This window comes from Leptodactylus fuscus, chromosome 7 (assembly GCF_031893055.1).
Source record: "Leptodactylus fuscus isolate aLepFus1 chromosome 7, aLepFus1.hap2, whole genome shotgun sequence".
In the NCBI taxonomy this organism is placed as follows: domain Eukaryota; kingdom Metazoa; phylum Chordata; class Amphibia; order Anura; family Leptodactylidae; genus Leptodactylus; species Leptodactylus fuscus.
This window is the reverse complement of record NC_134271.1, coordinates 35996769-36017165: the sequence shown is the minus strand read 5'-3', so window position 1 is coordinate 36017165 and position 20397 is coordinate 35996769. Positions and strand designations below refer to the sequence as shown.

At 38.1% G+C, this 20397-nt stretch overlaps 1 protein-coding gene across 13 annotated transcripts in view; it reads right to left on the bottom strand.

Moving 5' to 3' along the window:
* NRXN2 (neurexin 2) overlaps positions 1 to 20397 on the bottom strand; it is a 631600-nt gene that overhangs the window by 424460 nt on the left and 186743 nt on the right. The window lies entirely within an intron of this gene.

Below are 20397 nucleotides of genomic sequence, written 5' to 3'. Positions count from 1 at the left end.
CATGCGCAGTCGGCTCTGCCCAGGCCCGATGCCTGGCAGAGTGAATTCAGAGCCGGAAGACAACGCAGGGAAGCTGCACGGAGAAGACTTCTAAAGGTAGGAGAAGAACCAGCGTTGATTGGCCGACTGTATAGCATTCGACCAATCAATGCTGGTTCTGCATCGAACTTTTCCATTCGAATAGCGAGTGGTACTCGATCGAGTATGAGTATTTCGAATACCGTAGTATTCGATCGAATACCTACTCGATCGAATACTACTCGCTCATCTCTAATCATTACAAGCTGACGGAAGAGAGTAGCTATGGGGTGTGCAGTCCTTGTGCCTTAAGGGTCCAAAAGCCTCTCTACTAAGAGCACAAATGACACATGGTAGGTGGGTACCTGTATCTGGAACAGATTATAAACGGAGTAATTCTAAAACCCTTAAATTATAATTTTTCCCTTAATAAGTCTATGTAAGGCCTGTTTTGTGGCCAGAATTTCAAAGTCGACATAGACAGAATTAAATGAATCTTTAGTTAAAGTAATAGGACCCGCCAGAATCACTTTCTTGTGTCATTTTCCAGTTAGAAGGATTGCAAAGTTAATATGCTGCCGCAATCCTTCAATTCAATCATTTGCAGAAAACAGGGTCACATCTTTTAGTCGATCAAAAAGACATATTTTGAGTAGGAGGAAAATTCAATCCTTTGTTAAAAAAGAAAGTTATATGTTCATTTTACAATTTGAATGCAGTTAAATCAAAAGTCTGAAATCCTCGATCCGGTAGTCCAATATCTGTAAATCTTTCTTCAAGCTTTGTGGATTTATAGCCTTTTGTTTTGTATTGGTTGACTAGGTAGATATTGTATTGGAATGAGTGATGGTCACCTTTGTATTCCCACTGTTCCCTATTTCTCAAGTTTATAGTGGTACATGTCCGACAAAATGGTGAACAATATTTATTGCCCCTGGCCTTGTTCTTTGCATTTTTACCTAATTCTGTACTATTAGAATTGCAAATATTTGTCCCTTCGTATACATCGTTGTATTATTTAGATCATCATTTAACATTCAACTTCATAATAGAGAAATTTCACAACATCAAACTACTTTATGGTGACATACTGTGTGTGCAACATTTATTGAAGGAAAACTCAGAAGACTGTTTCCGCAAACTTACAATTTTTCCAACTTCTGATGATATGGAGGGAAGTGAAGAATGAAGGTTCGCGGAAAAGTTCAAAATTGGGAATTTATATCAAAATGCCATCAGTATACTTTCTGAACTATTATCAGTTTGTTGTTTTTTTTTTTGTAATACTTTCTCCAAGGCTTTTGAATATTTTGGACTTCAAAGCGTTGTGATTGGAGAAGAGATTGAAACATCTACATATGAGGAATGTCAAGAAATTAAAGGGATATTCATGAAACGGCAACTTGTCCTTTACTATATTCATAGCATAGTTAATAATTGATAGGGATCTGATTTTTGGGGCTACAGTTGATCCCAAAAACCTTGGTTTCCTGTTTCCCTGTGTGAATGTGGTGGTAGTCACGAATACACACTGACAATCTGTTCAACTTTATGGTCTGGGGAAGAAAAACCAACTGTGCTCAGCTATCTCAAGCACACATATCCCCTCTGTATAGGCAGGAACCCACTGTCATTATGGGAACATCCCTTCAATTTTGAATACTAAAGTATACTGTACATTCTTGAGATAAGGTTAAGGTATCCTTCTTTGAACTTGATGGCGTACACCTTTGTTCAACCGTAGTGTGTAAAGTAGAAGGTATTCAGATCTACCATGATTGGAGCTCTGCATCACATCCCTTTGTCTGCCCCTGCCTGACACCATCCACCTGAGCATACAAAGTCTAAGTATTGCATTTATTGCTCAGGAATGTTGACGGCTACAGAATATTTACCAACCGTAATTGGGATCACTTGAGCATATGCTAAGAACTGAAGTTGGCGGAGATGGTGAAAGGTCCTCTTTAAATAAGTAAAGTGCTACTGTTACTTACTGAAACCCTAAACTGTGGGGGAAGGAAAATCAAGTAAAGTATCTTGGCTTCATCTGATCATAGAAGAAATGCAGTTTGGCTGTTTAATCACTGACGGTCCTCTGTATTCTTGCCCTGCTCTGATATCCGTGATTAGTGCAGGGAATGAAAGGAGAGATGAATGTGGTGAGCACAACATGCTCGGCTTCCTCTCAAGGAGATAAGTTATAGAAAAGAGTCTGGAGAAATAAACACCAGGAATTACCACTAGGGAAACAGGCTAGTCCTCAACTAACCTGGACCACCTAAGAAATGGGCAGCAAAAGGGAGTTAGATGTTAACCCTTTCATTATACCACTGGAATTAATGTCTTAACTCTATATCTCCAAACAGTTGAATCCCAAATTGTGGGACAAATCTAGTCTCACCCCCAATCTGTTTATGAATATCATTACTAGGTGGGCAGATGATTATGAGAGAAGATGGAGGAGCACTGGAAAATGGCGGCAAGGGACACCTCAGGGCCTATGGTTTACTTCATTCTTCACCGTGAAACAGAGAGTTCATTTGTGCATACTGGTTTGCACCTTACAGGTTCTTTCAGTGTGTTGCATATACTCATACTAAATGGCATTTTGATAAATACAAGTATTAGGTTTCTATCAGTGTCAGTGAGCGATCCCATTCTGTTTGCAGAGAGACACTATAATCACAGCCGTCAATCAGACTAGCAGTTTTGTGCCACAAGCAGATTAATTTTATAGGTGTTTATATAGCTGGTGATCTGAAATTTATGTTCTATTTTAAAAGATTCTCTCCTTAACATGGGAAACTTGCAGATTTTCCAAATTTAGAAATCTAGCATTAAATATGGAAATTATTTTTAACATGCTAAAAAAAATGCTAAGTTCCCAACAGTCAGTATTTAGTTTATTGCGCATGTTTTTGAGCAAGTTTTTATTTGGTTTAGAACTGACTTTTTGTATATGAATTTAATTGTAAATTCTAAATTTCTAAACTATACAAAAAGGTTTGGCTACTAATCAGGCTGATAAGGCCTGATAAGGCCTAACTATATGAAAAATGTATATGTATAAAATATATAAAATATACATTGTATTCTGTATTTGCATTATTCACCCACGTCAACAAATCTGCTAACATTGGAATGAATATATTATTTCTTCTGTATACTGTATAACAGGGTACTACTCTTTGACACACCATAGTATCAAATAGAAACAAGGAGGATACTCTTCTACCTCTAGCACTATCCCAGTTGATAATCGCCCATAAAATCTTCTGAATGTTAGAGGGTCTACAGTCTATCATTGTGGTGTGAATAGAAAAGTCAGATCTCTAGAGTGGAGCTGACTTCAGGAAGAGCAGAGACTTAATAGTCTGTTTCATATCCTAAAGAATTTGCTCCTTCCTCTACAATCACACAATGCTCACCCCAGAAACAGTAAAGAGATATGTGCCTTTGTAGATTTCATGCACAGTCTTTGGTAGCTATAAAGTATAGCACAAAGCTGCCACATACTCATGTATCTCTTGAGGAAGGAAAGTTACAATGCAACCATCAGGAAGCTGTTCAGTATTGATCTCCACTGAATTCATGGCCTAATAACTTGGGTGTTATCTAATAAACACAGATTTAAGCTTCCACATTGCTATCACATATCAAGTGATCAGTAATTATGGATGATTAATGTTGCAATAAATTGAGCAAAGGAGTTAATCATTTGATGGAAATGCATCACTTTCTATGAAATTTGTAGATATTTGTTTAAAGAATTGTCCATTAATAATAGGGCTAATCCACTTTTGGCATAGTGAATAAACTTTGTAATGCACACAGCTGTGTACATAGATTTTACTACATGTAGTTCATTTATGGACATCTATACGCGATACAAATATAGCGCTACATACCCTATTAACCATTGTAACATATATTACAATGTTTGTGGACTCGCTGTACTGAAGTTAAATTACTGGAGTAAATCATATTCCTAAGATCTCAGGAAAACCTTACAAATAATTATTAAGTTTAAGTATTTGATGTCCCCTTGAGGTGAGGTTTTAATATTCCATTCAGTGATTTATCTTTAGCTCTCTTCATAACATGGGAAGTAACTGCTAGGGTAGCAGACACAAAAGCTACTATGGGCCTGCTATGTGACCTTATTCCTCCCATTGTTTACACAGCATTGCTATAACCACAGACCTGGGAAACAGGACACGTGACATCACTTACTCAGTGCCAGCAGGACAATCATTCAGCTAATTGCACTTTGCTGATAAAGCCAAGTCTCTTATCTCTCTATGTAAACACATAGATAACACAGAGTCCATTCTGTACAAGCTTGTGCATATTATCTGATCTGTATAAGTGTTGTGAGCCTTCTCCGGCCCGTTTAGCAAGAGAGAGGGGAAGGGAGGAGAAATACAGAAAATGAGATGAAGAGAATTACAGGCAGAGCTGAAACAGTGAGATGGGAAAATCCCCTTAACTATGGAGTCCTGTCTTCACATAGCGATAGCTAAGTTAATCATAACTATGGATGATGGAAGAATTGGAAAACTCAACACTCCTCCATTTCTTTACTGGGACATCATCACTATTTGTATTATCCCTATCCCTATTATCCCTTGTGAGAGAGTGATGGGTGTGGTCTGGGTAGACAGGTATATTCCAGCCAGGCACCTAAAGGGTGTATGGTAAGGATTCACACCAGGGAGGTCAGCTGACTTATCAGGCCCTAATAACAGTCTGAGTGTGAAGACTAGCAGTGTGGCACCATAATGACAGAGTTGAACTGTCCAGACCGGACCTCCAAAGCAGGTACTGTGTCACCCGTTGTTGTTGCCAAGGTGGGAGACTGGTAGCCAGTCTCCTGTATAGTCAGGGAAAAGTCTCCTTACGTTTGTTAGTTTTCTCAGCCAAAAAGGATTTTGTTTTTTGTTTATCCTGTGGCTTTGCAAAAGCAGTGTATGCGTTACATGTGAATAAAGCCTGAACTTGTGTGCAATCCAGTGTCTGTGTCCCTGTTTCCTGCACTGCTACAAGCATCTACCTGAGCGATTCCCCACACCCTATATTATCATTGTGTTTGCTATCCCAATGCTGTGATATCACTGTATGCATTATCCTGGTACTGTGACATAACCGTATGCATTATCCCTGTACTGGATATCACTATATTTATTATCTCTATAGTGGACATCACTGTTGGCATTATCTTGGAACTGTGACATCTCTTTGTGCATTATTACTGTCCTTCGGCATCAGTGTGCATTATGTGTTATACACTTTTCAAGTTCTGAACTTGCTCCTTAGGTTGTACATGGTAAAGTGTGGCCCCATTTCAAGTATTACTATGGGGCTCCTGTATTTCTTGTTATGCCCCTTTTTCATGAGCATACTTGGTAACAAGTGTGAGAGATACATTAAACGATAGTCCCTGGACTATTGCTCAAACTTCCATTTTTATGTTATTTAATGGCCACTGTAAATGTTAAGAGTTTGATACCAAATATCTGTCTATAATTTTCTGGGTTTTTTTTTTATTTCAATCAAATATCGTAATAAAATGTACTACTAATCTTCCATTTGCATTTAGATTTGCATATTTAGATTTTGTTGCTCTTGTTTCATATACATTAATCTATAATGGGATTTTTATTACTAGGGTTAGGAAAAGTCATCAATAAAAGGTTTCTGGGGATCCTACAGCCGGCAGCCCCCCACCAATTATCACAGTGCATGGAGCTGGAAGCAGATGTGAATGAGAGCTGAGAAGTCATAGTGCCACTACTCCAGTGGTCTCCATACAACGTGAACTGTATATACAGTGCTGCTTACTGACGATAATTTATTTGTTTTCTTTTCATCTTACCATATAAATGATGTTTCTATTTGCTCTCCTACTACAAATTCATTCAGTTCAGTGTTATACTCTACTATGTGGGTAGAAACTATAATACTGTTACGTGATAGTTATAGTTCCAGAAAATAATCTTAAAAATACAATAAAAATGACACTTAACAATTTACCTTATGCTAACCATATCCATACTGAGATATAAAACCATCAAAATATTCTACTAGAAAATAGGGATCTTTTTAGTTTCTAGATCATTGGTGATCACTTTAGGTGATAATGAGTCTGCACCTTAATAGGTATTCTAGGGCTTATCCCTATTATCTACTATACATGCGTTCTTCAAAACAGCCCTATGCAACTTAGGTCTGTAAAAAGGGTATTTACCTCCCCAATACATTTCCTTTGATAAGAATAATCTTGGGGTTGTCAGACTGTGAGAACCAGATATGTGTCACCAGTGGTTGTTTTTACTATTGTCCCATCCTGTTGGACCTTTTCAACTATAACTTTACAAGTTATGGACTCTAGATTTTAAGGACACGTTGATCCAGGGTTTTTATACTGACTGCCAGGTTGGAGTTGGGAAGGAAATTTTTTGTCTGAAATGGGGAAATTGGCACGAGCCTCATGGGGTTTTTTGCCCTCCTCTGGATCAACACTGTAGGGTTATAGGTTGGACTTGATGGACTGATGTCTTCATCCAACCTCATCAACTATGTAACTATGTAACTTTACCTTGGTATAGATGGGCTAAAATCCAATAGTGTAACTCCCAGACAAAGGTAACACCAAAACATTTGGTTATATGTTGTCATATTTTATTTGGTTATGGGTATGTATTTGTCTAGCGGTTTTTCTACTATATTACTATTATGAATAGATCTGTTCTTTCACCCATACCCCAGGTTATAGTACAGGATTAATTTCTTTAGTAATTTCCCCATGGAATAAATACGTACACCGTTTAGTACTTGTAGTGAACATTTCCTTTTACTTACTTACTAACATTTTTTTTTTACTTGTTCTTCTACCGGTGTTTGACACTACTATTGCGCACTGTATGATCCATTGTTTGATTATATTAAATGTATTGTTTTTAATTATATTAATAAAGCTATTTCTTAATGTAGTGTAATATTGTGTTGTCTACCTTCCTATGTGCTGTATGCCTTATCTCGGAGGTGCCAGGTTAGACAAATGCAACCTAAGCAAATAATAATACTTGCTTATAAAGTGCTAACATATTCCACATAACTCTGTAATACAGAGTTCAGGGTACAATGATATATAATATAAGGACATTAGAGAATTGCCTTTGTCAAGTCAATCTTTTAAGGTTCTACTTTCTTTGCTTTCTTCAAGGTTACTTGTATAAACAGATGTTATATTTTGTCTGTCTTATATGCTTAAGATTGTCTGATCAATATCCCGAGTTGTCAGTGCCATATAGGAAGGTGTTGCACTATTCAATCGCTTCCCACAGTTTAACAGATACCCCACCTTGCTCCTAAGTGAGACATGTTTTTTTATTCCATTTGTCTATAGCTGTCTATGTCTTGCTTTACTACTCCTTATGTACATTGTACATCTTGTTTTGAGCCTACTTTCTTACTTCTCTAAAAATCCAACAGAAACAGAATAAAAGAATTGTATCACATATATTAAAGCACAGCACATGTCAACCTTAGGGCATTTGTATCACGTTCTTACAGTAGAGCAATTCTCCAGCGTCAGACAATAAGTAACCATTTATTCAGTAAAGAAAGATTAGCGCAGCCACTTGGTAATTACCGTTGGATCGATGGCTCGCAATGCTTTGATTCACAGCAAGATTTGACACCGAGACACCACGCAGATCTGTGTGCATTCCATAAACACTTTCCATTAAATATGTATGTAGTATTTGACAGATTAAGGACAATAGTGAACCAGCACTAGTGTCCTACTACTAAATTGTAATCCTAAAACAGGATATCAGGTTTGGATATCTATAGGCAAGATTCCACATTAGTCCAGTGTGAATGCAGGAAAAGGACAACAATAAGTGATAAAACAATAAATTACGATATCATCTGTAAAGGTTGGTGACTATTGCCTTGCCTGTGATAATGAAGCTTCTTCCCACCACCAGCAGAGATCATCCTAAGAGTAACATCCACCAGACCCTCAGGATTCATTTTTTACGCCACTAATTGTACAATGGATTGCATAATTTGCAATCCAATCAGGAAATATATTGGCCCACCTACATCATTTCGCTTCAATTGGATGTAGCAGCTCTGGCCATACAGTTTCTGTTCCCTTTGAATGATAAACTGGCAGTGAATAATATATATGTGTCTTAAGAACATTTTTGTCTTTTTGATATTTTTTTTAAAAGCACATAAAAGGCTATATGTTTCTTTAAACTTTCTACCTTAGGTTTGTTAAATGTCTTGGACTGTTTATTTTCTACAGCTTGCATGCATTCTAATACATAGCAAACTGCAAAATGCCATTCACTATCCAATTCACATGACTGGCTGTCTGACAGATGAGTGTCTTCTCTCCTCTCATGAATGACCTTGTAAGCTGATGTATTATCAAAGCAAAGTGGAACTTTGGTCACTTATCACATTCGGCTGTATTATTTTACATCACTTCACACAGAGAACTAAATGATCCTGCAGTGTGTCTGTGTTTTTTCTTTTTATTTGCTATGATTCCTAGGATTTCTCTATCTGCCATGAGCTTGTATGTGTTTTCTCTCTTGTTATATACTACTGTACCATCTATGAAACTGTATCACTGACATTTCCCCATTGTGGGGCTATTAAAGGATTATCTTATCTTATCCACAGGACAAGTGTATGACAGCTAGGGGTGCCACTGTGGGGACATCCACTGAAGTCATTTTATAGAGTCAACAAATATATCTAAGCACTGTACCACAACAGTCCCAAAGAGATCAAATGAAGTAGTAGTCCCCCACAGCCTTCATTTGATTTGTCCTATTTCTGTTTTGCAATTGTGGTGAATCTTTCAGGAAAAGGAACAAAAAGTTTAGGTTGTGTAGATCTTCACTTCGAGGGAAGCCAAGATTATTTTATACTTTGCCATATGTTCCTGTCCTCACTTTCTGCATGTGACAATGCCACCTCGTAGGAAGCAGATACTAACACCTTTATTCAGATATAATCTTTTAATAAAGTCCAATAAGGTCCTTGTTCACACAGCGACAAACAGAACAACCCTGATTATTATAACTAAAATACAAGACTAAAATCTCAAATAGCTAGGCAAATACATACATATCTGAACATCAAGTAAGTTTCAACTTTAACTAGTCATCTCTGTTACAGGAAAAGTAATACTTTGCTAACCTAAGGAAAGAGTATTGTACTGAAAGCAGATAAATCTGTCATATAGAAGAGCACTAATATTCCAAACCATTCACAATAGTTAGGTGCTAAATTACCAAAGCAATGACAATGGCAGAAATTTGTAATGTGCTTTTCTCACGGGAACTCAAAGTGCAGGGAATATTGTGGAGTAGGGGAGTTAGTGGCTGCCGTACAGGCGCTCATCCCCAACACCCGAGAGCAACAGTAAAATCATTTATTATTAATATGTATTTTTTGAGTGTGTGCCTTTTTTTCAATAATGTAAACCAAATGTGTGTAACTGTATGTAAATGAAGCAGATGTCATGTACACATGTACAGTACTAAGCTAGGTTCACACTAAAATATACAGTACCTGGCAAAATCCCAACATCATTGCAAACAAAGGCCTCTGAGAAGGTCGGTATGATGTTAAAGGGAGCGCCCTCTATTGGTTTGCTTGACTGTGACTCTGTCTTCCTAATTACATCATGGAAGACAGACTTGCACATTCTCAGTCAGCGCCCTCTATTGGTGTGCATTCTTGAGGCACTGGCATCCTAATTACATCATGGAAGTCGGATTTGCATATTCTTCCCATGTTCCTTTGCACAGTGGAGCGCTCATGGCTTAATAAGACTCCACATACCTAAATGGTGGTTCTCTCCCTATGGAGTGACGATATCCCCCCAACTAAAATAGTAGTTACTATAATGGAGTCTGTCACGTGTTCATTGTTTTTAAGCTGAATGTGGTACATCAAAAAGCAATGAGGGTAATAAAGGAAAAAGAAACAGTAAAATCTCTGTTTCAGGATTTCTGCCCCTTGTTAGTACAGAGTAGGGTACTGGTTAACTAGGTGAGAGACCATTGAGGTGGATCAGGAGGAATACTGTTTATTAGAGATGAGCAAGTAGTATGGTAGGTATTCGATCGAATACTACGGTATTCAAAATACTCGTACTCGATCGAGTACCACTCGCTATTCGAATGGAAAAGTTTGATGCAGAACCAGCATTCATTGGCTGAATGCTATACAGTCGGCCAATCAACGCTGGTTCTTCTCCTACCTTTAGAAGTCTTCTCCGTGAAGCTTCCCCACGGCATCTTCTGGCTCTGAATTCACTCTGCCAGGCATCGGGCCTGTGCAGAGCCGACTGCGCATGTCCGCTTGTAGTGCGGGCATGCGCAGTTGGCTCTGCCAGGGCCCGATGCCTGGCAGAGTGAATTCAGAGCCGGAAGATGCCGCGGGGTAGCTGCACAGAGAAGACTGCTCGGAGGATCCAGCCCGACCCTGACTCATGGACTTGGTAAGTGTAATTTGATCAAATGTTGCCTACCCCTGAAACGAGCATTTCCCCCCCCCATAGACTATAATAGGGTTCGATATTCGATTTGAGTAGTCGAATATTGTGGGGCTACTCAAAACGAATATCGAACCTCGAACATTTTACTGTTCACTCATCTCTACTGTTTATCCTTGTGGACACCACTATGTAGACATAGATTAAATTTGGGGGGAATGGCGATTATCAGCCCAATTGTTCCCTGTAACAAAGCATGATCAATATGCAAAAGCTGGAGGGGAGAACTTCCTAAAAATATTGCCACTGACATTCAAAATGTTCTAACAGTTTGTGCCCAATTTTTTCCTCCTCTCTCCAAAGGCCATATATAAGTATATGTTGTTAATTGTGGTATTATAAACTGAATTATATGGTGTTTTATAAATCTATATAGTAAAAAGGGAAAATGACAGTGTAAGAAAAAAATCATGTAAGGCTTGAGCTTTAAATGACTACATAAAGATCAAGTACAGGAGTGTATATCTCTGCCAGCTCCAGGGCACAAGAACGAGTGTCTGCATTGGGGAGCAGGTCTGACGCGGAACATAAAAAGCTTCATGCTGTACATTTTTTTCAGAGAAGTAGCAGGAATATGATTATTTCATGGCCTAAAAAAATATTTACTCATACCACATGGGGAATGCCTACTATACTGTGCCAGGGGTAGTGCAATAATTGCAGCATCAAAGTGCATACTGCTCTCACAGATCCGTCCTCAAGCCTCTGGACTTCCTTTCTGACATTTGTCCTCCATTTTCATTGTGATGCTACACAAAAGTATGATATAATGCTCTAGGCCTAGTCTTAAGTCAGGGTCTTTTCGAGCCTTAAGGAATAGACCTTGCCTACTCACCACCTACTTCATGCTCATAAGTGTTCTATATCCAGAGGTCCACCAGCAAACCCCCCCCCCCCCCCCCACAAACCACGTGCCAAAGGGAACATTCATTTCATTCAAAAAGACCAATAACTATTCAGGATTACTTGACTTCCATCTTAGACTTGCAACACAACTATATGGTGCAGGTATTAGAGACGTTTGTACCATAGCGGTACTTGTGTCTCAAGACACCAGACACCTGATTCATTTTAACATATTGTTACACACAGTTCACTTTTTTACATGTCACAATTACATTGCAACAACTTCTTGAAGCGCAATTAAGTGGCAAATATGACAGATAAATTACTGTTATGTTCTTGAAATACCAATTTGTTAATGTGTGATTTCACAAGTGACATTAAATCACTGCTCGAGATCATATGTTCAGCTCCCTGATTAAAGAGACAAGAAATAGCGTTTCTATTTGTTATAGGTAGGTAGAGAGATAGATAGATAGATAGATAGATAGATAGATAGATAGATAGGAGATAGATAGGTAGATGATGGATAGATAGATAGATAGATAGATAGATAGATAGATAGATAGATAGATATGATAGATAGATAGATAGATAGATAGATAGATAGATAGATAGATGATAGATAGATAGATAGATATGATAGATGGATAGATAGATAGAATAGATAGATAGATAGATAGATAGATAGATATGATAGGTAGATAGAATAAATAGATAGATAGATAGATAGATAGATAGATAGATAGATAGGAGATAGATAGATAGATAGGAGATAGATAGATAGATAGATAGATAGATAGATAGATAGATAGATAGACAAACAGATAGATAGATAGATAGATAGATAGATAGATAGATAGATAGATAGATAGGAGATAGACAGATAGATAGATAGATAGATAGATAGATAGGAGATAGATAGATAGGAGATAGATAGATAGATAGATAGATAGATAGATAGATAGATAGATAGATAGATAGACACAGAGAGGAATAACCATATGGCTTCTCAAAGTTCAAACAACACTTGATACCTAGGTGATAATAAAGAGGAAGGCTACAAATTCCCCTATTACTCAACTATATTCAGTATTGAAGGGAACTTCTTTCACAAACCCCAGACAATAATTCCCATATGTCAGGTTACCATGATTTATTGATATTTTAAGTTTATCTTCCAACGCCATAAATCATTAGAAAAATAATCGGCTTTTTACCACTATAGGTAAGATATTCCATAGTTTGACTCTAACTGTAAAGAACCCTTCCCTATATCGATGGTTGACTCACCCTACTCTATACGTCAAGAAATGTTAATAGTTCAGTACAGTATTTTTTGTAGTTTGGAAGCCCGTAGCTGGAGTCCGAGGGCTATTCTGTTAAAGCAATGTATATACTATTTAGTATTTAGTAATCACTCTCCGGGTCTCTCTTAAATGGCGGTATAATATAGGCAGAGGTTGCCGGCATATTGCCTTCGTCCCACAATCAGTCATTCTATTTCCTAAAGTTCTATTTTGACTCTCAGCAGAGGCTGACCTCCAGTAGGTTGGAAAATTGTTAAAAGCTTCTTTCAAAATGTGAAAATTAAATTTTTCGATGAGTTTATCTTTTAAGACAGATGTTGTATATGCCTTATATAGCTTTTTTTGGTCTTCATAACTCTTCTTTAAGCTCCCTCTAATAAATACGAAGCATATTGCTGTATAAATTAGGTAAAACTCAGGTATAGAAGGTTTGCCTGGTTGCTATAAAAAAAAACAAAAAAAAAAACAAAAAACAATGTACTGGTGGTATGTATACAGAAACATCTTGGACGGGCAACGTTATCTGGTCTTGTAGAAATGCAACAACTAAGAGTTAAGAGAAGTGGAAATAATACCACTTAGTCACAGATCACTACATTTTGTTGGTAAATTTATTGCAACAAGCTGACACAGGAATTGAACCAGGCGTTCAGGCTTTGGACTATGTGTCAAAGTCAGCAAAGTTACCAGCTGAGCTACGGAACAGCTAATTAAAATATCCAGAATCCGCGACATCTAAGAATGATCAAGGCTCGTAGGCTTGTTATGTCACATCAATGGACATTCTATAAGTAGCCTACTGTACTTATTATTGTACTGTACTGTACTTATATTGTTGTAGTACATAAGTACGGCAGCATTTATGAGGCCGACAATGCAACGTTATTGTTTCATCCTTTATATTACAAGGATACAATTTCTTGGCTAGCAGTTCCTCTTAGACCATAATGCATATATCCAGGGAGTTGAACAATAGCTGCAAGTATGTCTCTGGATGTACAATAAAGCTTCTACATCTCAATGTCAGTTTTATTGAATTCTATTCAAAAGCAATTAGGAAAAGTTAATTCTAGTCAACATATTACTAGACGTCCCGCCTTTTCTCATATTTAACCTTATTAAAAAAAAAAAGAAGAAAAACTGGTGCCTTATATGTCATGTAACAGAATAAGGGCCCCTTCACACGTCGTAAGCGCTCGGCTCATTCCGAGCCGTACACGCGAGCGCTTCTAAACACTTCCCATTCACTTCAATGGGAGCGCTCGTAAAGCCGGCTTTACGCGCACTCCCATTGAAGTGAATGGGAAGTGTTTAGAAGCGCTCGCGTGTACGGCTCCGAATGAGCCGAGCGCTTACGCCGTGTGAAGAGGCCCTAAAGGCTTGTATCTGTTTGTAAAGTATACATGGATATGGCCACTTACATGTTCGATATCTCTATAGGCATAGATGTTTTAAAGGGAATATATCATCAGTTGTTTTATTTAAATCTAAAAACAGATAAATATATATATAAAAAAATATACAACTTTTTATAACCTGTTTTTGTTTTCTGATTGTAGATATTTTTATTCCATTGTCTGTACATGATTATGGGAGTTGCCACCGAGCCTGAGTTTCTTCACTGCAATTAGTGATATGCTTTACAGCAGTCTCATGACCATCGGTAGCAAAAGGCTTTGGATATATTTTCTAGACAAATTTTGTAGGGAGCAGATAATCTGTGATGGAAATCAAACTCCTGCAGAATTATTTTTATTATTATTAGGCTTGATGGCCAGAGTAAAAAATTTAGGATTTAAAGGGATTCTACCATTAAAAATAATTTTTCTGTGGCTATCACGTCGGAATAGCCTTTAGAAAGGCTATTTGTCTCTTACCTTTAGATGGGATCTCCGCCGCGCCGTTCGTTAGTAATACCGGTTTTTACCGGTACGTAAATTAGTTCTCTGGCAGCGATGGGGGCGGGCCCCAGTGCTGAAAATGCGATGAGGGCGTCCCCACCGCTGCCCAAGAACAAGATTCTTCACCAACTCTATCTTCTGCTGGATCCTCCCCTTCTTTCTTTGTCTTTCTTCGGTGGCTTCACCTCTGTCGGCTCTGACACTAGTAGAGCCGACCGCACATGCGCGGCCATAGTTCCGAGGCCGCAATTGCGCGCATGCGCAGTCGGCTCTACTAGTGTCTCAGTGGCAGAGCCAACTGCGCAGGCATCAGAAGAAAGATGAAGAAAGAAGGGGAGGATCCAGCAGAAGATAGAGGCGGCACAGGATCATGTTCTCGGGCAGCGGTGGGGACACCCTCATCGCATTTTCAGCACTGGGGCCCGCCCCCATCGCTGCCAGAGAACTAATTTACATACCGGTAAAACCGGTATTACTAAGGAACGGCGCGGCGGAGATCCCATCTAAAGGTAAGAGACGAATAGCCTTTCTAAAGGCTATTCCAACGTGATAGCCACAGAAAAAAAGATTTTTAATGGTAGAATCCCTTTAATACTTTAAAAAAAAAAGATAGACATAGACATGGAAAGTTTGAAAAAAAAAAAACCTAATTCTTAAAAATGTAAAATAAAGCTTGGCATAAGAAATAGGTTTTTTTTCTAGTAACATATTCCCTTTAAAAATGTCTCTGAAAGTCAAGCGGAAAAGAGGAAGGAAGCAGCCTTGGGTATAGATATGAGACCCCTGATTTTTTTAGGTGCCATATTAACAATTTAGGACTTACAATTGGAGCCTAATGTTATTGGAGGTCCTTGAAATTTCTTTATTCAAATGTGATTTACCATGGTGACAACAACTCTGACCCAGTTCCCTATGCTTACGTCTCTTAACTTTCGTGAAAGGACATATTTGAAATAAGTTTAATTCATAGAGATATCAAATGTGTAAAAAAAACCTTCCAAAGATCTAAAGAATGTTCCTTTTTTCATCTATTACAATACTTTGGCTTGTGATGGAGACTTTTTTTATCCGTTACAGAGTTAATCAAAAGCAATGCATTTTCTTCCCACATTATTAATTATATGACATCATTATTGATGACAGGATTCCTAGGTATATAATAATCACGTGTCTATAGATGAGCGGAAAATATGGCCGTACAAGAATATGGTTACTATATTCTCAAGAGTAAAGGTTTTGTGTAATGAGCTGCTCCGCAGATTTATTGCTGCTCAGCACAGATTTTATAGGTTGTTAAACAAAGCTTAAAAATCATAACATTATCTAGGGCAATTATGGGGAAAAGAAAAAGAAAAAAAGAAATTAGCAGAGGAAGTATTTATATTTATCTCTTAAAGCAGCAAGAGTAGTGAATTGCAATGAGGGATATCAGAGCTAATTCACTACAACCACACCCAATATTCAGGGTACTCGGACGGTGGTTCCATTCTGAAGGTGCATTCACATGGAGGAAAATGGTGAGGAATTTGGGGTGGAATTTCAGCACTGAAAAAAAAGCCTCCCATTGACTTCAATGGGTTCCCATTGAAGTCAACGGGAGGATTTTTTTTCAGCGCTGAAATTCCACCCCAAATTCCTCACCATTTTCCTCCATGTGAATAGATCCTAAACCGTGGTCACAAGTTGCCTGAACCCATAATATTCAGACCGGGACCAGTGTCCTGTTCTAGCTGGATTTAGATATAACAATACTTATACATCCTCTTCTCAACTCTATCTAGTGCTTTGTACCAAGAGTGTCCAAGTGAACATATTCCACATATACCTTAAATCACATGATTTTATGTTATTTAGCGAACAGTAAGTAAATACTGAATATAGAAGAAGAGTTTCTTAACAGTAGTGAAAACAATTTTGATAGACGTTCTTCTACGCACTTCTACAATTATAACTATGTTCTTGCAAGTGATCATCCATTTACTATAAGGTGTCTTTAAAAACTGGATCCTTAATTTTGCTGAAAAAAAACCAAATTAGATCAATGGAAATTGAAAACATTACTGAATCCAGTAAACCTTCTTGTATTGAAGAGGGGCAAGAGTTGGAAATAGTGCTCCCCAAATGGGTACTTATGGTCTACCTAGTATGAGTGCATTTGGATAAGAAGGGCAACTGTGTCTCATTAGGGAGAGAAGATACAGGGACATATCACACCTTGCATGCCATGCTAAGAATTCTGGGTAAAGGATATGCAAATTAGTCCTCTTTGGTGAGATGAGGTATTTTGGAAGTTAGCGTCCGATTGATCAATACATGGTTTTCACAAAAAAAAGCCTAACAGCATAATCTAGGAATAATAGCCAAGAATAGTCATCAATAACCACAGAGTAATATCTGAAACAAGGGTCATTGTGAAGGTCCAGTCTTTTCATGATGGATACAACATGCTTTATTTTGTATCCGTTGAGTTAAGAAAATACTAAAGTGGCAAAAAGATTACACAGTGTTATAAAATGAGCGGCATATAATCCAAGTCTTGACATAAACTCACCTGAGTATTTTTTAGTCCAGAGCGAAAATCTTGCCGCCAATGCTAATCTTTTCTGATGCTAGTTAAACAGGCTTGAGTAACATTAACATAGGCTAGGAGAATAAAGCATTACTAAACGGAAGTGGCTGAAAGGTATATACCATACATGTATACATGCTACGTATACGTATGCTTCCGATCATACATGTATACATGCTACGTATACGTAAGCTTCCGATTATACATGTATACACGATATGTACACGTATGCTTCCGATCATACATGTATACATGATACGTATATGTAAGCTTCCGATCATACATGTATACATGATACGTACACGTATGCTTCCGATCATACATGTATACACGATACGTACACGTATGCTTCCGATCATACATGTATACATGATACGTACACGTATGCTTCCGAGTCTCTGTTTCGAGTCTGTTACAATGAAAAAGTCCTGCAGGCCGACTTTTCATCCAGCGATTTCAGTAAAAAAAATGGACATCCAACAGACCCCATTATAACTAAGGGAGTCACGTAGGATCTGTTTATGTTGGTCATTTTGTGGGATCTGTTGTTGTCTGTTTATCCATTCTGCTGGTCTTGTGATGGGCCAACACAACAGATGGGACAGCGCAGATGTGAACGTAGCATAACATGTCACATTGTATATTACTATACCACAATAAATATATATAAACGTCACCTAGTGAATATTGAGGTACAGCATTGACAAGCTTCTCTGACGAATATATTGCATCTGTTTATGTGAGACCGCTTCTCAAAGAGAACACGGGCAGCTGTTTTGCACCGTAAACCCTACTTGAATTACATTCATGGATATCTTGTACATAGAAGACATGCACGGCTATCTATCTGCCATACTGAAAGCCATTTCTTCCCGTGTGGACAAGAACAACCATTTTTATTGTCCAATGAAGAGCATATGAAAGTCACAGAGAATCTGACTCTTATCTGTAAAACACAGCATAGAGACAGCAAACAGAGAGACCCCGAGGGAGGTGAAGGAGCGAGGTGGAAAAGGGAGAGGAAGATCTGGTGAGCCATTGGGGTGTAGAATAAAAAAGAATGAATCAGGGCAGTAAAAGTGCAGAGGCAGGATGGGAAGAAAAGAGTTTACAATGAAATGGAAAGGGATAATAAGTCTTTACAAAGATAGAAGGTTTTGGTATAAAGTCCATTTATTTCTTCACCTCCCCACCTTACTGAAATAGCATAAGGAGCCTGTTATTTGAATGAAGGGCAGTGAAATATGTAGAGATTATATAGTACAACCAGACTACTGCCGGTGACCAGGTCAAAAGCTACAGGTTCAACTTCACAAGCAAGAAGTCTTTATATGTGACTCTGCACAGTGACAGGTTCGAGGTCTGGTGTAATGTCACCTGTCGTGAGACAATAAACCTAAAGGAAATTTCCAGAAAAGATGCTGAAACTGAAGACTATAGGAAGAAAATGCTAAAAGTCACACTTCACCTTGAACCCAATTTATAAAGAGAATTGTGTAATAAAGAGTTCTTCTGCTTATCTAATATCTATAAGTATTGCTTACTGACCACGGCATGGGAATAAAGTCATCAAATTGTAGGGATTGTAGGGTTATAGTTTGGACTTGATGGACTGATGTCTTCATCCAACCTCATCTACTATGTAACTATGGAAATTTTTGGACGTTTCCATGTAAGGTTCTGTCTTCAGAATCACTGCATTAAAGGTCCTCATACACGTTACACCATTGTTGACCAAGCCTGACATTTTTGCCAGAATCAATCATCTAATATGTATTAGGTCTTCCAACTCTTTCCCAACAGATGATGTCAGGCGTCAAAGCTCAATCCTTTTGTATTGACACCAGAGACTTATGTTGTATATACATTACAATAAGTAGTGATAGCTAGCTCAGGCGACACCAGAAATACAATGTGATCTCTAGTCCTATATTCCCTAGTGCTGCTGCATTTTCTGCATTTGTAACATTGCCATGATATTTTGTACCTGTTCACATTGGGATGTGCTGTCTGAATTTTCTCTATGCTTATTGGACGTGTACTCCTTTCAATTGTACAGGCCTATTTAATTGGAATAGAGTATACCTTTCAGTGTCCCATCTTTCCCACCATTTTGGAGTAGAGTATAAGTCTGAATCCTATTTGCCCATCACATTTGTAGACCTATTCTGGGTCCAATAGAGGTATGTTTACTTAGTCTAGGGCCCCATGGCATTTGTAATATTGCAATGGTAGCTTGTACCTGTTCACATTGGGATGTGCTGTCTGGATTTTCTGTTTGCTTAATTCAGGCAGTAGATATTTAAGATATATGGCAACCTCCCATCTGTCTCAATGCTATATTCATTCTGTTACCAATAATCCCTGATACATGTGCTGTCTAAAAATGAATTTAAGATATATAAGACCATGTCAGCCATGTGGCTCTTTTGTATTTCCTATAGATATTAATGGAGAGTAAACATTAATGAGACTTTTCTGCCTGTAATTGTGACTAAATTCACCAATTTCGGGGGATATTGACGGCCCCTCACAGTGCTGGTGTGTAGAGCCAACATGACTTCACTGGATACCCTTCTGTACAGTATAACGTATAGATATGTTATGTTTCCATTCCAAATAGAGGCCATAGAGCTATTACACCATTAATGAACAGTATGTGGCTAGGATATAACCTTCATTCTGTTTTTGTTCCCCAAAACTTCACCTCTTGAGTTGAATTTGTATCTGAGATCTTATTCCACCCCTCCTCTCATCTCTTCCACTCCTTTCACTGCATATTTTAACTTTATTCCATCTCACTCCCAAAAATGCTAATTTTATTCCCGTGAGTACTCTCTGTTCCTTTTAGTGTTCTAGGTACCAGTCTTTCTTCCATTCAACCACTTTTTTTTTTCCTTTTTCTGTCATGCTCATCCCTCCTTATTTCCCTTTCTCCTAAACATCTCTTGATTTCCAGTCCTGTGCTCTCCCATTAAAGTCTAATTAACATAATTTGCATAATGCTTGCTCATTATTATGTTCAGAGGAGTCAGGTGACAGAGAGAGCAAGATAATAGGGAGGGGGGTGAGCAGAGAAGAGGAGAGAAGGGAAGGGTGGTTGATAGAGCAAGTGAATGGTTGGAAGAAGAACCTGAGAAAGAGACGGGGAGGGGAGGAAATGAAATT